The 16,867-nt window shown below is 45.4% G+C and overlaps 1 protein-coding gene across 1 annotated transcript in view; it reads left to right on the top strand.

The window, feature by feature from the left end:
- Positions 1 to 14,423: 14,423 nt before the first annotated feature.
- LOC126988665 (zinc finger protein 714-like) overlaps positions 14,424 to 16,867 on the top strand; it is a 195,665-nt gene continuing 193,221 nt past the window's right edge. The window contains exon 1 of the mRNA XM_050847021.1: positions 14,424 to 15,272. The gene's annotated coding sequence lies outside the window, so the exon portion shown is untranslated. The remainder of the gene's footprint in view (positions 15,273 to 16,867) is intronic.

The raw sequence follows: 16,867 nt of genomic DNA, 5'->3' as shown, positions 1-16,867 counted from the left end.
GAGAAATGTGTCAGAGACAAAATTATACCCTACATGGAAAAGAACAGCCTCCATAGTAACAATCAACATGGCCTTAGAAAAGGGTGGTTCTGTCTCTCCAAACTCCTGGAACACTATGGCTGGCTCCTGGAGAACCTGGCTGCGGCAAGAACATAGATGTCGTGTTCCTTGACTTCTCTAAAGCCTTCAACAAGGTTGACCACGGCATTCTACTCCATAAGCTCAAGACTCTGGGGATTAAAGGGAAGCTAGGTATATGGCTCTACCACTTCCTTACAGAAAGAGTCCAAGTTGTCACAGTGGATGGCCACCAGTCCAGTGAGGCCAGCGTCATCAGTGGTGTGCCACAGGGATCAGTGCTGGGCCCTCTCCTCTTCCTTATACACATGGGAGACATCGATGAGGGGGTCAGGAGCTCGGTCATCTCCTCTTTCACCGATGATACCACTGTGAATCACGCTACCACCACCATGCAGGGAGTTGCCCACCTACAAGAGGACCTCAACAAAGTGCATGCCTGGGCCGCAACCAACAACATGGCATTCAACGAGGCCAAGTTTGAAATGCTGAGATGTGGCCCTGACCACACCATCAAGATGTCTACTTTGCTGCTCACAGAAGGAGGGCAACAAATATCTGGACAACCTCATGTAAAGTGCCTTGGGGTTCACCTCAGCGACAACGGTTCCTTCTCACACCACATCACAGAAACAGTGAAGAAGGCAAAGGCAATGGAAGGCTGGGTCCTTAGAACATTTGCTTCCAGAGAACCCGAGGTAATGTTAACCCTCTGGAAGGCCCTGGTGCAGCCTACGCTGGACTATTGAAGCAAGCTGTGGTCACCACACAAGAAGGGCGATGTGCAGAGGATTGAAACTGTGCAGAGAGCCTTCACAAGACAAATCAGAGGGTTACGTCACCTAAATTACTGGGAACGTCTGCAGAAACTGGGGTTCTATTCACAACAAAGAAGAAGGGACAGGTATCGGGCCATATACTTATGGAAAATTTTAGAAGGTCTGGTGCTGGACACCACACACAATGCACTGCAAGAGCACGTTAATCAGCGGACTGGACGAAGGTGCAGGAGAAGATCCCTCCCCACAAGAGCCCCAGGTGGAGGCAGGACCCTGCTGGCCTCGAGTCTGTCCCATGAAGGGCCACGAATCTTCAACAGTCTGCCTAAGGAAGTCTGAAACCTAACAGGTTGCCCGGTAAACAGGTTTAAGAATGGGCTGGACAAGCTGCAACAAACAGTCCCAGACGAACCTCCAGTGCCGGGCTACACCTCAAGATGTAGGACTTCCAACACGATACCGGACCAAATCGCCCTGTTGAGCAGGGATGGCAGGACCGGGTGCAGCAGTGGACCACCACGACTGTGAGGCGGGGCCTCTAAACAACGCCAAGTAAGTAAACAGAAACAGTCAGCAGATAACTTCACATCACAACGAAAACTGCATGAAAAAATAGTTTTGGCGCAGAGTCCCGCAGGTGACAGTCTGGAAATTACCGCACCTCCTCCCTTCCCTTCCCTTCATTTCCTCCCTGTAGCTGCTCCCTTCCTCCCTCCGTGTATCTCCCTTCCTCCCTCCGTGTATCTCCCTTCCTCCCTCCGTGTATCTCCCTTCCTCCCTCCGTGTATCTCCCTTCCTCCCTCCGTGTATCTCCCTTCCTCCCTCCGTGTATCTCCCTTCCTCCCTCCGTGTATCTCCCTTCCCTACCTTCTCCTTCTCCTTGGTCTTCTCCTGAAGGTCGGGGAGACAGACAGACTTTGCCTCGTGTCTGTGTTTACACTCTCCCGCTGCTGCTCCTGATCTTGATGTCACAGTAACTTGATCTTGATCTTGATGTCACAGGTGGCTCGGGATTTCTCCCTCCTTTGTACCTCTCCATTTCTGTTTGTTATTCTCCATTCAAACACATTCTGCCTATCTTCAAAGGGTCGGTACACCCACCTACTTAGCATAACATTCCTGTCTATCATTCGCCCACATTTATTCGCCCATTTGCCATCTCTTATACTCCACAAGTATACTTTCCTTGCTAATCTTGCATTCTCCATTTGTTCCAGTCTCACTTTATATCTCAAGGTTGCCTTTACTAGTCTTTCCCTAAACGTGCTCCATCCCATGTCACCCCTGAGAGCCTCTACTGCTGCAAACCTTGGTGCATTCAGTGCCATTCTTGCTACCCTATTCTGCCCCACTTCCAATTTTTCCATCTCACTGTCGTTCCATGTCATCACATCCATTCCATACATAATGCTCGGGACAGCCACACTCTTCCAAACCTCACGGATGACATCATACTTGCTCGCTCTCATCCTCGCTGCACTCCCTAAACGGCCTACCCACTGGTTTGCCATACTTATCTTTACATTCTTGGCCCTGCCGCATCCATTTACCTCCATCCACACCCCTAGATACTTGTATTCTTCCGTCTGTTCCAACTCATCCCTTTCCAGTCTCCAAGTTGTTTCTCTCTCATCCTCTGATCTATTTACTATAATTACTTTGCTCTTCTCACTACTGATATGTATGTGGTAAATGAGATGATAGAGAGGAAAAGGAAGAATGGAAGTCCGTTGTATCTTGGGTTTCTTGATATTGAGAAAGCGTACGTAAGATAGAGTGAACAGGGAGGTGATGTGCAAGGTACTGGAGAAAGTAGGTTTGAGTGATAAGATAGTGCAAATCATTAGGACCATGTATGTGGATACGAGAGCCAGCAGGTATAGGTTAGGAGCATCAGAGACAGAGTGGGTGAGGAGTGAAAGAGGTGTTATAGGCAGGGCTGCATCCTGTCTCCAACTCTCTTCAGTCTGTACACTGAGGAGTTGGCAGCCAGGATGAGGAGAAAGAATGCAGGAGTAAAAGTGGGAGAAGACAGGGTAAGTGTGCTTCTGTATGCAGATGATGTGGTAGTCATGAGTGAGTCAGCGGAGGAACTGCAGGAACTATTAGATGTGGTGAATGAGTATGGGAGAGATTTTGGAGTGAAATATAGTAGTGAGAAAAGTCAGATAATGGTTGTGAATGGGGCAGAAGATGAGAGAAATAGGACCTGGAGGCTAGGAGACACAGAGCTAGGGCAAACAGATGCATACAAGTACCTGGGTGTATGGATGAGTCCGAGAGGATGTGAAAGGACAAAGAATGAGAAGATTAGCCTAGTTAATCAATGGGTGGGCCGTCTGGGAAGTGCGGCAAGAATGAGAGCATGTAAGTATGATGTGCTGAGAGAGGTGTGGAAGAGTGTAGCAGTGCCGAGTGTGATGTATGGGATGGAGGTGATTACATGGAGTGAGTTGGAAATGGATAAATTGGAAGTAGGGCAAAATAGGATCGGTAGGTTAGCTTTGAATGCACCAAGGTATGCAGCGGTGGAAGCATTGAGGGGTGATATGGGGTGGAGTACCTTTAGGGAAAGATTTAGGAAGGCTACCCTTAGATACAAAGTCAGACTGGAACGAATGGATGACGCGAGATTGGCACGGAAGGTCTACTTGTGGAGTGTGCATGAGAGCAAATGGATTAAAAACTGCATGAGAATGGTTGGTGACAGTGGTATGCGAGTCAGGTGGGTGAGCAGAGAGGAAGGGAGGCGTTTCTTTGAATGGAAGGTGACTGACAGAAATAGTGAGGGTCTAGAATGGAATGTGAGAAAGTGGAAGAAAGAGATAGACAGTGCAGTGAAAGGTGACGGTCTGAGGAGGTGGAAGCATGTGATGGAGCGAAAGACTACTTTGGAGTGGTACAGGGAAAAGGAAGCCCCGCAGTGTGTCAGCTGGTATGATGGAAGCCTGGGTGGTGATCTTCTCTTCCAAGCTCGAGCGCAGTGTATGAATGTAGTAGTAGTAGTAGTAGTCGGTCGGGAGTTTTGCCTTTGTAACGGCACTCCCTGATGTGTCTACTGTCTGGGTCTATTATTTTCCTTTTTCTTTCATTCTTTTTTCTCTTATTGTCCAAAACTTGTGTACTGTTGTTTTCGTTTGTTCGGTGTGTTCATTTTCAAATAAAAATTTTCCAATGGTGTCGTCCTCTTCTTCCTCGTAAGGCTGTTGCAGCCTCACGCACTTTATTCTTTCCTCTGCATAGGCCGGGCACCAGAGCAGAAAGTGTCGCAGGTCTTCGTTTTCAGCTTCACACATGTCACACTTGGTTTCCTCTTGCCGGTGTCTGTTTCTGTCTTTTAGTTGCATGTTGTTTGTCCTGCATCTGAATAACACTTCTGAGGCTTGGTTGTTGGTGTATGCCTCCTCTTGTCCTCCCAACTCCTGTCTCCATTTTCTATATATCTTAAGGCTTGCTTTCTCATTCATTTGCCTCTTCCACTCTCTTGTATCCACCTCTCTCATTCTCTGCTTTATACTCTCCTTTGTCTCATTCCTCACACTCACACTCAGTCCCTCTGTTGTTCTCAGTTCATTCAACAAATCTTTCACCCACCTACTTTGTCTCTTCTCTATCATCTCCTCTCCCACCCTTCTCACCAAATCGTTTCCTTCCACAAGAACATATCTTAAGTACTTCCACTGTCCCTCCCTTATCCTGTTTTTAACACTGGAGCTTCCTATCTCCCCCCTGAGTGCTGCTTCCTGTGCATACATTGGTGCCCTCAAAATCTTCCTGTACACCCCATTCTCTATCCTCTGCAACTTTCTTATGTCTGTCTTTGTGATGTTTATTATATTTACCCCGTACAGGATGGATGGCAGCGCAACATTTTTCCAATATGTCTTTCCTATTAACATTCTTGAACAGCTCTTTTCAATTACATTGTATGTCATATTTGCTAGCCTTCTCGCTTTCCTGAACATTTCTTCCTTTTGCATTTGAAAACAGTTCCTCTTGTCATTGACTATTATTCCTAAATATTTAATTCTATCCCCAACACTAATGCCCCCTATATTTTCTGGTTTGTTTTCCATATTAAAAATGATAATATTGCTTTTCTGCTTATTTACTTCTAGTCCATATTCTTTAGCTATAGTCTCCATCTTCTCTATCACCTGTACTGCCTCCCCTACACTATTTGCCAAAAGCATGCCATCATCTGCAAAGAAGAGTGAGGTAATCCTGAATGCCTCATCTTTGTACCCACATTCTAGCTCCTCTAGCTCCTGAATTATTTTAAAAGTAATCATCTTAAACAGTGTAGTTGAGGCAGTACATCCCTGTCTAATCCCACTGGTCACTTCTATTTCTATCTCCTCCTCTTCTTTATCTATCTCTATCTTAGTTCTATCTCCTACATAAACTCCTGCTATGAAGTTAATTATATCTGGGTTTACCTTGCTATCCTTTAAAACTTCTATTAACTTATCTCTTCTTACACTGTCATAGGCCTTTGCAAAATCTATCGAGATTACTATCAATGGTTTCCTCATCTTATATGCTCCTTCTACACAATATCTTAGAATAAATAGGTTGTTTTCTATCCGGCTTCCCTCTGTGAATCCTGCCTGTGTATCCTTACCTATACCATTTATCCTAATGTGGTCTTCCAAGCTAGTTCTAATCACAGCCATCATTAGCTTGTACCCTACATTTGTCAGAGCTATTGGCCTTAGTTCTTTAACCTTTGGTCTACACTTCTTTGGTAACATGACTGTCCTAGAGTCCCTCCATCCCTCTGGTATCCTCCCTGTCTCTAATACTGCCCCAAGGTCTTCAACCAACACCTTCCGTAATACTTTACTTTTTGCAAATTCTTTGTACATTTCTGGCTTTATTTTGTCTGTTCCAACTGCTTTTTTATTCTTCATTCTATTGATACATTTAATTACTCTATCTTCCCTTATGCTTTCTTCTTCCAGATAGATGAATCCCCCCTTCACCCTTCTTGTCATTTCCATGTGTTCTCTCACTTCTAGTCCACATTTTTCAGTGTGCTGCCACCCCACTGCCCTCAGCTCATTAATATCCTCCAACCTTACAGCCTGGTTTTCCTCTATGTCCTTTTTTACCTGTTCATACTCCCTTACATACTCCTCTCTCTTCTCTGTGTTCCAAACTTCCTTTATATCATTTCCATGTTTTCTGTACACTCCACTCCAAAAACCTTTTACTTCCTCCCCCACCTTTCCTTTCTCCAGCTCAACTCCGTCCTCCCCATATATCCTTAAAGTGTCTTTATCCTTAACCTTTTCCCCTTTAAGTATTCTTATATACTCCCACATCTTTTTCCCTCCATCTTTCTTATCCTTAATTTCCTTTGTTATCTTCTCCTCTTGTTTGTACATTTCCTTCCTTATCTTTAATTGTACCTTTGTTCTTTGTTCTACATATAATTTTTGCCACCTTTCTTCCTCTTCTTTGCATTTTGCATTTCTCCTATTTCTGTTTAACCTCTTCCTTTCTTTTATTTCTTTCCTTATTTCCTCGTTTATCCATGCTGGTTCCTCGCCGTCCCCTAGCTTTTTCTCTCTTCTTCTATATACACTTTTTAGCACTGCATCTGCTGTTTCTCTCATTTTTTTCTCCAGTTCTCCTATACTGTCCACCTTATTCCTCGTCACACTTTCTTCTAGCTTTCTCCTAAAGTTTTCTAGTGATGCTTTATCTGTTTTATAGTACTCCCTCTCAATCCAATCATTTTTCTTGAACTCCCTCTTTTCTTCTTTTACCCTTAATTCCACCTCTATCATGTTATGGTCTGAAAGGTCATATTCTTCCTTTTTTCATCTATCCTCATTTTATGGAACCTATTGTACACCTTGTCTGTCACTAATACATAATCTATTACACTCTGTTGTCCATCTCGGCTCCATGTCACTTCTCCCTCACACCTCTCGTCATCATTTAACATAATCAATCCATATTTTTCCATCCATTGTATAATCACTTCCCCATTCCTGTTTACTTTTTGTGTTCCCTTGAACCCCACATGTCCATTGAAGTCACCCATTATCATCAAAGGCTCTGGGTTTTCCTCTATTATTTTTTCTATTTCTTGTGCTATTTTCTTGTTTCTCTCTACATCACTAACACTAAAGTATACTAACACTAATCTAACCTCCCATTTTCCTATTTTTCCTATTGTGTGTAATACATCCTTACATTTTGTTTCTATTTTACATAAAGTTGTTCCTTTTCCTTTTCTGTAAATAATCATTAGTCCTCCTCCCCTTCTGTCCTTTTCCTCTCTCATATTGTCTAAGACTTCAAAATTATCGCCAAAATTAACCTCCCTATATTTTTTCTGGGTTTCCGTTAAACAAACTATACTATTGCCCTTAACTAATTCCTCCACTTCCTTCCCCTTAGTTTTAGTTAACCCCTGCACATTCAAAACTTTCACTGCTGCAAATACTTCCCCCTCCCCTTTTCTTTCCCCTCTTTCCCCATCTCATTCCCTACCTTGATGCTCTGCCACCCTCACAACCCTGCCTTTCTTTATTATCCATTTACCTCCCTCCCTTCTTTTCTCTTGTAGCTCTTCCCTTAGCACTGCATCTTCCTCTCTCTCTTTCTTTGTTTTATCTACACCAATCCTGATGTTTTTAATCTCTTCCTCTCGTACATAACTCAGCTCTTTGCCTCTCTTAATCACTCCCCACTTTGCATACACGTCACTCAGACATGCCACTAGTGGCCGCTCTCTCCCTCTCCCTCTCACTCCCAGCCTGTACACCTTTTCTACCTGAGCTCCTTCCACTCCAAGCTTGTCCTTGAACACATACTCACACAGCTCTTTGTCCTCCATCTCCCTTTCTTTTGCATCATCCTTACTGCTTTCCCTTACATTAAACATGATCACATTCTTCTTTCTCTTCTCTCTTTCCTCCCTCTCTTCCAGGTTCTCAAACACTCTCTCAGTCACTCTCCTCACCATCTCCTCCTCTTTCACCCTCATTTTCTCTTCAAAACTCTCAAAATTCTCTTTCAATTTATCATTCATCTTCTTCCACTTGCTCAGCTCTGCCTTAAGATCTCCCTTCTCCTCCTCCATCTTGTTCTCCCTCTCCTTCCACTTCTCTTCTATCTCTTCCATCTTCTTAACCATCAGATCATTCTTCTCCTTCAGGCCATTCAGCTCTTTCTTCATCTCCTTGTTTTCTTTCATGATCTGGTCAGCCTCCCTAATGGTCTGCCTTACCTTGGGGTTGCAGGGTGTGCAGAACCAAGAAACTACAGGTGGTCTGAGTCCCGCAGCAAAGTGTGTCAGATGTGTGACAGGGGTGTGGATGAAACTGTCGTGCATGTGATACTGGTGTGTGGGAGGTACCGGAGAGAAAGGACGGAGATGATGAGGGTGGCACTGAGTGAGATGGGCTGGGATGTGAATGGGAGGATTGCAAGGACAGAGAGGGAATGGATGCTGCTGCTGCTGGGACTGAGTGATGAAGCAAATGATAGAGTTATAGAAGCCATGAAGAGTTTTCTGGAAAAGATGTGGTGTGCAAGAAATAGGGAATTGGAAGATTTGTAATGGATATATACTGCTTGTGTTGTTTTATTTTTACAGGGTGTGCCGATACGAAGGCCTGACTTGATCTTGATCTTGATCTTGATGTCACAGGTGGCTCGGGATTTCTCCCCAGCCAGGCCTTTATATCGGCAGCTCCTGTGGAAAGAAAACAAAACATGCGGGAAGTCAATGTTCTCGGGGCAAGATATCATTCCCTACATCTTTCACGCCACATGCCCTCCAAGAACTCTTTCACTGCCTCAATCACTCGTCCACTCGTCTTTCCACTGAGCCCCAGCAGCAGCACCATCCACTCCCTTCCAGTCCTCCCGTTTACATCACGTCCCATCTCGCTCAAAAACACATGCATCATCTTCGTTCTCTCCCTGTCATACTTCTTGCATTCCAGCACTACATGCTGCACAGTCTCGTCCACACCCCTGTCACACATCTGGCATACTTTGCTGCGGGACTCAGACCATCTATAGTTCCTTGCATTCACATCCAGACACTGCGCTCTAGCACGGAAAAGAAGATCACCTCCCAGGCTTCCCTCATACCACACCTCACACTTTGGGGCCTCTTTCTCCCTATACCAGTCGAGAGTTTCCTTTCTTTCCATCTCATTCTTCCACTTGCTCAATCCCTCATCTTTAACTGCCATATCTATCACATTCTTCCACTTTCTTACATCCCACTCAAACCCTCTCCATTTCTGTTTGTTATTCTCCATTCAAACACATTCTGTCTATCTTCAAAGGGTCGGTACACCCACCTACTTAGCATAACATTCCTGTCTATCATTCGCCCACATTTATTCGCCCATTTGCCATCTCTTATACTCCACAAGTATACTTTCCTTGCTAATCTTGCATCCTCCATTTGTTCCAGTCTCACTTTATATCTCAAGGTTGCCTTTACTATTCTTTCCTAAACGTGCTCCATCCCATGTCCCCCTAAGAGCCTCTACTGCTGCAAACCTTGGTGCATTCAGTGCCATTCTTGCTACCCTATTCTGCCCCACTTCCAATTTTTCTATCTCACTGTCATTCCATGTCATCACATCCAATCCATACATAAAGCTCTGGACAGCCACACTCTTCCAAACCTCACGGATGACATCATACTTGCTCGCTCTCATCCTCGCTGCACTCCCTAAACGGCCTACCCACTGGTTTGCCATACTTATCTTTACATTCTTGGCCCTGCCGCATCCATTTACCTCCATCCACACCCCTAGATACTTGTATTCTTCCGTCTGTTCCAACTCATCCCTTCCAGTCTCCAAGTTGTTTCTCTCTCATCCTCTGACCTATTCACTATCATTACTTTGCTCTTCTCACTACTGAACCTAACCCCAAAATCCCTTCCATAACCCCCTACCACATCTAGGAGACTCTGTAGTTCTTCAGCAGACTCACTCATAACCACCACATCATCCGCATACAACAACACACATACTTTATCCTCTCCAATTCTCACTCCTGCATTCATTCTCCTCATTCTGACTGCTAATTCCTCTGTGAAAAGACTAAATAATGTTGGTGATAATATACAGCCTTGTCTCACTCCTCTTTCACTCTTCACCCAACCTGTCTCTAGATCACCTAGTCTATACTTTGCTCTTGTACCTACATACATACTTCTAATTATGTTAACAATCTTATCACTCAGCCCAACTTTTTCAAGCACTCTGCATAACACATCTCTATTCACCCTGTCATAAGCTTTCTCTATATCTAGGAAGCCTAAGTACAGTTTCCCTCCCTCTCTCTTTTTCCTTTCAATCAGCTCATTTACAACAAACATATTATCTTCTGCTCGCCTGTCCACTCTCCATCTTGATCTTGATCTTGATCTTGATGTCACAGGTGGCTCGGGATTTCTCCCCAGCCAGGGGTGGGTTTCATCATAGTGCTCTCCCAAGCGTGGTGACGTCACGCACAGTTGGGAGAATTTCTTGGGCGTGTTTCATCACCGCGCCACAAGCACTTCCAAGTAGGATTGGGGGCGGTCTTGGGAGTAACCAGCGTTGCCAATCTTCCGCGTCGCTTTGACGTCTAATATGTCTTCAATTAACCTAAATTACACTTCTTATATATAATTATGGAATTATAAATATAAACAATTGATATTTAGTTGAAATACAGCGATAGTATCTTCATTGTAAGGAATATGTGCACGTATTTTTTTTCCGTCTGCATCTTCAACGGCACCACGGTGTAAACAAACATTTAGTGAGTCGTGAGTAGACCCTGGCCACCTCGCCACCATGGCCCGCAGCTTGTACTGTGCATCAAATAACACTTGCACATTGATGCTGTGGTAGTTCTTGCGGTTGACGTACACTTCTTCGTGGGTGCCATCAACAGCACCCACCACACCGGGAAAACCAGCAATTTCGAAAAACTCCGCCTTCATTCTCTGCTGCTCCTCCCGGTTTAAAAAGAAGCCCATGAACCACCTCATATTCTCTTGTGTCACGAGAGCATCCACGGTCTGGGTGATGATTCTGCTGACTGTGGCCCGGGAAACTCCAAAGTCATCTGCGCTGCACTGCTGCATTTTCTCGGTGGCGAGGTATCGCAGAGTCAACGCCACTTTCAGCTCCGCTGTGACCGCACGGCTCCTCTCAGTCCTGTTGCCAATCACGTGTCGCACCAAGTCAGTGACGAACAACAGGCCAGCACGATCCACCCTGTACCTCTTCTTGAACTCGGTGTCATCGTACTCGTTAACCCTCTCGCGCACGATGACGCGTTTCGCGTAATCCAAGTAAAAGGTCCTGGCGCACGATGACGCGAAACGCGTCATAAAAGTTAAAAAAATGATTAAAAATTTAATTTTCGGTGAAAGTGCGTAAAATTTGGAGTGTCATTTGTTGGGATAAGTTTCTTAGAGGTAACATATGGCAACCTTTCTAAGGAACGTAAATGAGGAACGTGGAGCGATTTTTAGTTGTTAGCCTACTCTGACGGGAGAGGAAAAAATACAGTTTTCTTGGTGTAACTCAGGAACTAATAGGCGTACGAAGATTTTGAGGATACCATAAGAATCCTCACTAAAATCCGCTTCGAAACATATATTCGGCTAAAAAAAGTTGGCCCACAAAATTTCGAGATAGCAAGTGGGGAAGAGTTGGTACTTAGGATTTATTGTCTACAATACTCTATACGGAGACTTGAAACGAGTGTCTATTGTTTATATATATTTTTCCTCTATTTTTATTTGCGCATGTTCTAGTATCTTACTGTGCGCGAGAGGATTAAAGATGTCCCTTCTCGGGCGAAAATTCCTTGGTCGGTGCTGGCGGGGTTGTTCACGGGCTGCCATGTTTACAGTCTGACGCTTGGAACCTTCCTTGGGAGCGCTTGGGAGACCCCGCACGGCCTCCCAAGGCGGCGAGCGAGATAGGCAGAGTTCCAAGGCTTGGGAGCTTTCGTGAAACATGCCCAAGGTTTCTCGCACGCTTGGGACTCCTTGAGCACACTTCCAAGGACTTGGGAACTTTGATGAAACCCACCCCAGGCCTTTGTAGCGGCAGCTCCTGTGAAAAGAAAACAAAACATGCGGGAAGTCAATGTTCTCGGGGCAAGATATCATTCCCTACATCTTTCACGCCACATGCCCTCCAAGAACTCTTTCACTGCCTCAATCACTCGTCCACTCGTCTCTCCACTGAGCCCCAGCAGCAGCACCATCCACTCCCTTCCAGTCCTCCCGTTTACATCACGTCCCATCTCGCTCAAAAACACATGCATCATCTTCGTTCTCTCCCTGTCATACTTCTTGCATTCCAGCACTACATGCTGCACAGTCTCGTCCACACCCCTGTCACACATCTGGCATACTTTGCTGCGGGACTCAGACCATCTATAGTTCCTTGCATTCACATCCAGACACTGCGCTCTAGCACGGAAAAGAAGATCACCTCCCAGGCTTCCCTCATACCACACCTCACACTTTGGGGCCTCTTTCTCCCTATACCAGTCGAGAGTTTCCTTTCTTTCCATCTCATTCTTCCACTTGCTCAATCCCTCATCTTTAACTGCCATATCTATCACATTCTTCCACTTTCTTACATCCCACTCAAACCCCTCTCCATTTCTGTTTGTTATTCTCCATTCAAACACATTCTGTCTATCTTCAAAGGGTCGGTACACCCACCTACTTAGCATAACATTCCTGTCTATCATTCGCCCACATTTATTCGCCCATTTGCCATCTCTTATACTCCACAAGTATACTTTCCTTGCTAATCTTGCATCCTCCATTTGTTCCAGTCTCACTTTATATCTCAAGGTTGCCTTTACTAGTCTTTCCCTAAACGTGCTCCATCCCATGTCCCCCCTAAGAGCCTCTACTGCTGCAAACCTTGGTGCATTCAGTGCCATTCTTGCTACCCTATTCTGCCCCACTTCCAATTTTTGTATCTCACTGTCATTCCATGTCATCACATCCATTCCATACATAATGCTCGGGACGGCCACACTCTTCCAAACCTCACGGATGACATCATACTTGCTCGCTCTCATCCTCGCTGCACTCCCTAAACGGCCTACCCACTGGTTTGCCATACTTATCTTTACATTCTTGGCCCTGCCGCATCCATTTACCTCCATCCACACCCCTAGATACTTGTATTCTTCCGTCTGTTCCAACTCATCCCCTTCCAGTCTCCAAGTTGTTTCTCTCTCATCCTCTGACCTATTCACTATCATTACTTTGCTCTTCTCACTACTGAACCTAACCCCAAAATCCCTTCCATAACCCCCTACCACATCTAGGAGACTCTGTAGTTCTTCAGCAGACTCACTCATAACCACCACATCATCCGCATACAACAACACACATACTTTATCCTCTCCAATTCTCACTCCTGCGTTCATTCTCCTCATTCTGACTGCTAATTCCTCTGTGAAAAGACTAAATAATGTTGGTGATAATATACAGCCTTGTCTCACTCCTCTTTCACTCTTCACCCAACCTGTCTCTAGATCCCCTAGTCTATACTTTGCTCTTGTACCTACATACATACTTCTAATTATGTTAACAATCTTATCACTCAGCCCAACTTTTTCAAGCACTCTGCATAACACATCTCTATTCACCCTGTCATAAGCTTTCTCTATATCTAGGAAGCCTAAGTATAGTTTCCCTCCCTCTCTCTTTTTCCTTTCAATCAGCTCATTTACAACAAACATACGGGTCACCTGTACAGCAAGAGCAAGAGCAAGGAGAGTCAGGCCTTCGTATCGGCACAACCTGTAAAAATAAAAACAAAACAAGCAGTATATATCCATTAAAATCTTCCAATTCCCTATTTCTTGCACACCACATCTTTTTCAGAAAACTCTTCATGGCTTCTGTAATTCTCTCATTTGCTTCAGCACTCAGTCCCAGCAGCAGCAGCAACATCCATTCCCTCTATGTTCTTGCAATCCTCCCATTCACATCCCAGCCCACCTCACTCAGTGCCACCCTCATCATCTTCCTCCCTTCTCCCTTGTTGTTTACCTGCAACAATAAACTATCAATCAATCAATCTTCGTCCTCTCTCTCCGGTACCTCCCACACACCAGTTTCATCCACACCCCTGTCACACATCTGACACACTTTGCTGCGGGACTCAGGCCACCTGTAGTTTCTTGCATTCACATTCATACACTGCGCCCGAGCTTGGAAGAGAAGATCACCACCCAGGCTTCCATCATACCAGCTGACACACTGCGGGGCTTCCTTTTCCCTGTACCACTCCAAAGTGCTCTTTCGCTCCATCGCATGTTTCCAGACCGTCTCAGACCTCTCTTCCACTTTCTCACACCCCATTCTAGACCCTCGATCACTGTTCCTGTCAGTCACCTTCCACTCAAAGATCGAAGCGCCTCCCTCCCTCTCTGCTCACGTACCCACCTGACTCGCATACCACTGTCACATACTGTCAAGTCTTACGTTTTTTGCGTGTCTTACAAAATTTCGGTGATTTTCAAGTCTTACGGCGTAAGTTGAAAATCTTACGTTTTTTCTCCGCTTGCGACGTTTTTTTTTTTTTTTTTCAATATATGTTTGATTTAAACAATTGGAAATATATCGTACGCGGCATATTCATGTGAGCGTGCTGAGTAACGGTTACTGTTACGGTTAATAAGGGAGCTTAAGGCGGCTTAATTTACACCTGCCTGGGACAGAAAACCTAAGTTTCAGGATGAAGTGCTTAAGAAAGTGATGTATACTGAAAAGAAAAGTGCGTAGAAGTGAAAAAGAAGAAAAGAGGAACGAGAGAAGGAGGACCTATATAGGTCAGGTCAGGTGTCGTTCGGGAAGCTTGGCCTTTGTATCGGCGCTTCCCTGATGATCTTCACTGGTCAGTTTTCAGCTCTTCAGTTGTTCGTGTCTAGGCTTTTTCTTTGTTGTTCTCTCTTTCTCCACATTTCATATATCACTGGCTTGGTTTCTTCGATCAGCTCTTCTTTAAATAATGGTTCTCCAATTAAGTCTTCTTCCTCTGTAGTGAGTCTTTCTATTTGCAATATCTTCTTTCTTTCATTTGCATAAGCTGGGCACTGGATTAAAAAATGGGTTAAATTTTCTAGTTCACTATTGCACATGATGCATTTTGTGTCACCATTCGTGTGCCTATTCCTGTCACTTAATTTTAGGTTGTTAGTCCTTGCCTTATATAATATTTCTGATGATGGCTTATTGTCATAAAGCCTAAGAAGCGATACAAAGCGGCACAGGTCAAAAGAAGAAGAAGAAGAAGATCAAGAGCAGCAGCGGGAGAGTGTAAACACAGACACGAGGCAAAGTCTGTCTGTCTCCCCGACCTTCAGGAGAAGACCAAGGAGAAGGAGAAGGTAGGGAAGGGAGATACACGGAGGGAGGAAGGGAGATACACGGAGGGAGGAAGGGAGATACACGGAGGGAGGAAGGGAGATACACGGAGGTAGGAAGGAGATACGGAGGAGGAAGGAGATACACGGAGGGAGGAAGGGAGATACACGGAGGGCGGAAGGGAGAAACACGGAGTGCGGAAGGGAGATAAACGGAGGAGGAAGGAGATACACGGAGGGAGGAAGGGAGATACACGGAGGGAGGAAGGGAGATACACGGAGGGAGGAAGGGAGACACACGGAGGGAGGAAGGGAGATACACGGAGGGAGGAAGGGAGATACACGGAGGGAGGAAGGGAGATACACGGAGGGAGGAAGGGAGCAGCTACAGGGAGGAAATGAAGGGAAGGGAGGAGGTGCGGTAATTTCCAGACTGTCACCTGCGGGACTCTGCGCCAAAACTATTTTTGGTAAAGATTCGTATTAGGTCCGTGCCATTATCTCATAATCTACTTTATGAAGCATCACTATCTCTTCATATATCTTTTCTACAAACCTTCAACAGTCATGGAAACGCTTTGAAAATCCAATTCAAGGACGTTTTTTTTTACTCTTGAAAATAGGGGATAATGTTTACGAAAGCGCGTCGCCTCCTCTGGCGGCGGCCGCGACGACGCTGCAGCCGCCGCAGCCGTAAAATAGCTCGCAGAGGGTTTAGGGTCGGGGAGCATATTTATTATTTAAACTACTCCAACCGAACTTTACGACCTACTAACGGGGGGGCTGCGCCCCCCTCAGCCCCCCTTCTAGCCATCCCCCCCCTGGACCTCCCCCACATGTATATGTGACTTATTTCAGCAAGGAGGTATTTCTCGCAACAACGGCTGCACCGTCGCCAGAGGAGGCGACGCGCTTTCGTAAACATTATCCCCTATTTTCAAGAGTAAAAAAAAAGTCCTTGAATCGGATTTTCAAAGCGTTTCCATGACTGTTGAAGGTTTGTAGAAAAGATATATGATGAGATACTGATGTTTCATAAGGTAGGTAATGAGATACTGGCATGGACCTAAAACGAATCTTAACCCTATTTTTTCATGTAGTTTTCGTTGTGCTGTGAAGTAATCTGCTGACTGTTTCTGTTTACTTACTTGGTGTTGTTTAGAGGCCCCGCCTCACAGTCGTGGTGGTCCACTGCTGCACCCGGTCCTGCCATCCCTGCTCAACAGGGCGATTTGGTCCGGTATCGTGTTGGAAGTCCTACATCTTGAGGTGTAGCCCGGCACTGGAGGTTCGTCTGGGACTGTTTGTTGCAGCTTGTCCAGCCCATTCTTAAACCTGTTTACCGGGCAACCTGTTAGGTTTCAGACTTCCTTAGGCAGACTGTTGAAGATTCGTGGCCCTTCATGGGACAGACTTGAGGCCAGCAGGGTCCTGCCTCCACCTGGGGCTCTTGTGGGGAGGGATCTTCTGCTGCACCTTCGTCCAGTCCGCTGATTAACGTGCTCTTGCAGTGCATTGTGTGTGGTGTCCAGCACCAGACCTTCTAAAATTTTCCATAAGTATATGGCCCGATACCTGTCCCTTCTTCTTTGTTGTGAATAGAACCCCAGTTTCTGCAG

Source organism: Eriocheir sinensis, chromosome 70, assembly GCF_024679095.1.
Source record: "Eriocheir sinensis breed Jianghai 21 chromosome 70, ASM2467909v1, whole genome shotgun sequence".
Classification (NCBI taxonomy): domain Eukaryota; kingdom Metazoa; phylum Arthropoda; class Malacostraca; order Decapoda; family Varunidae; genus Eriocheir; species Eriocheir sinensis.
Note: the sequence above shows the minus strand (reverse complement) of the source record. Positions and strands in the feature narration are given on the sequence as shown.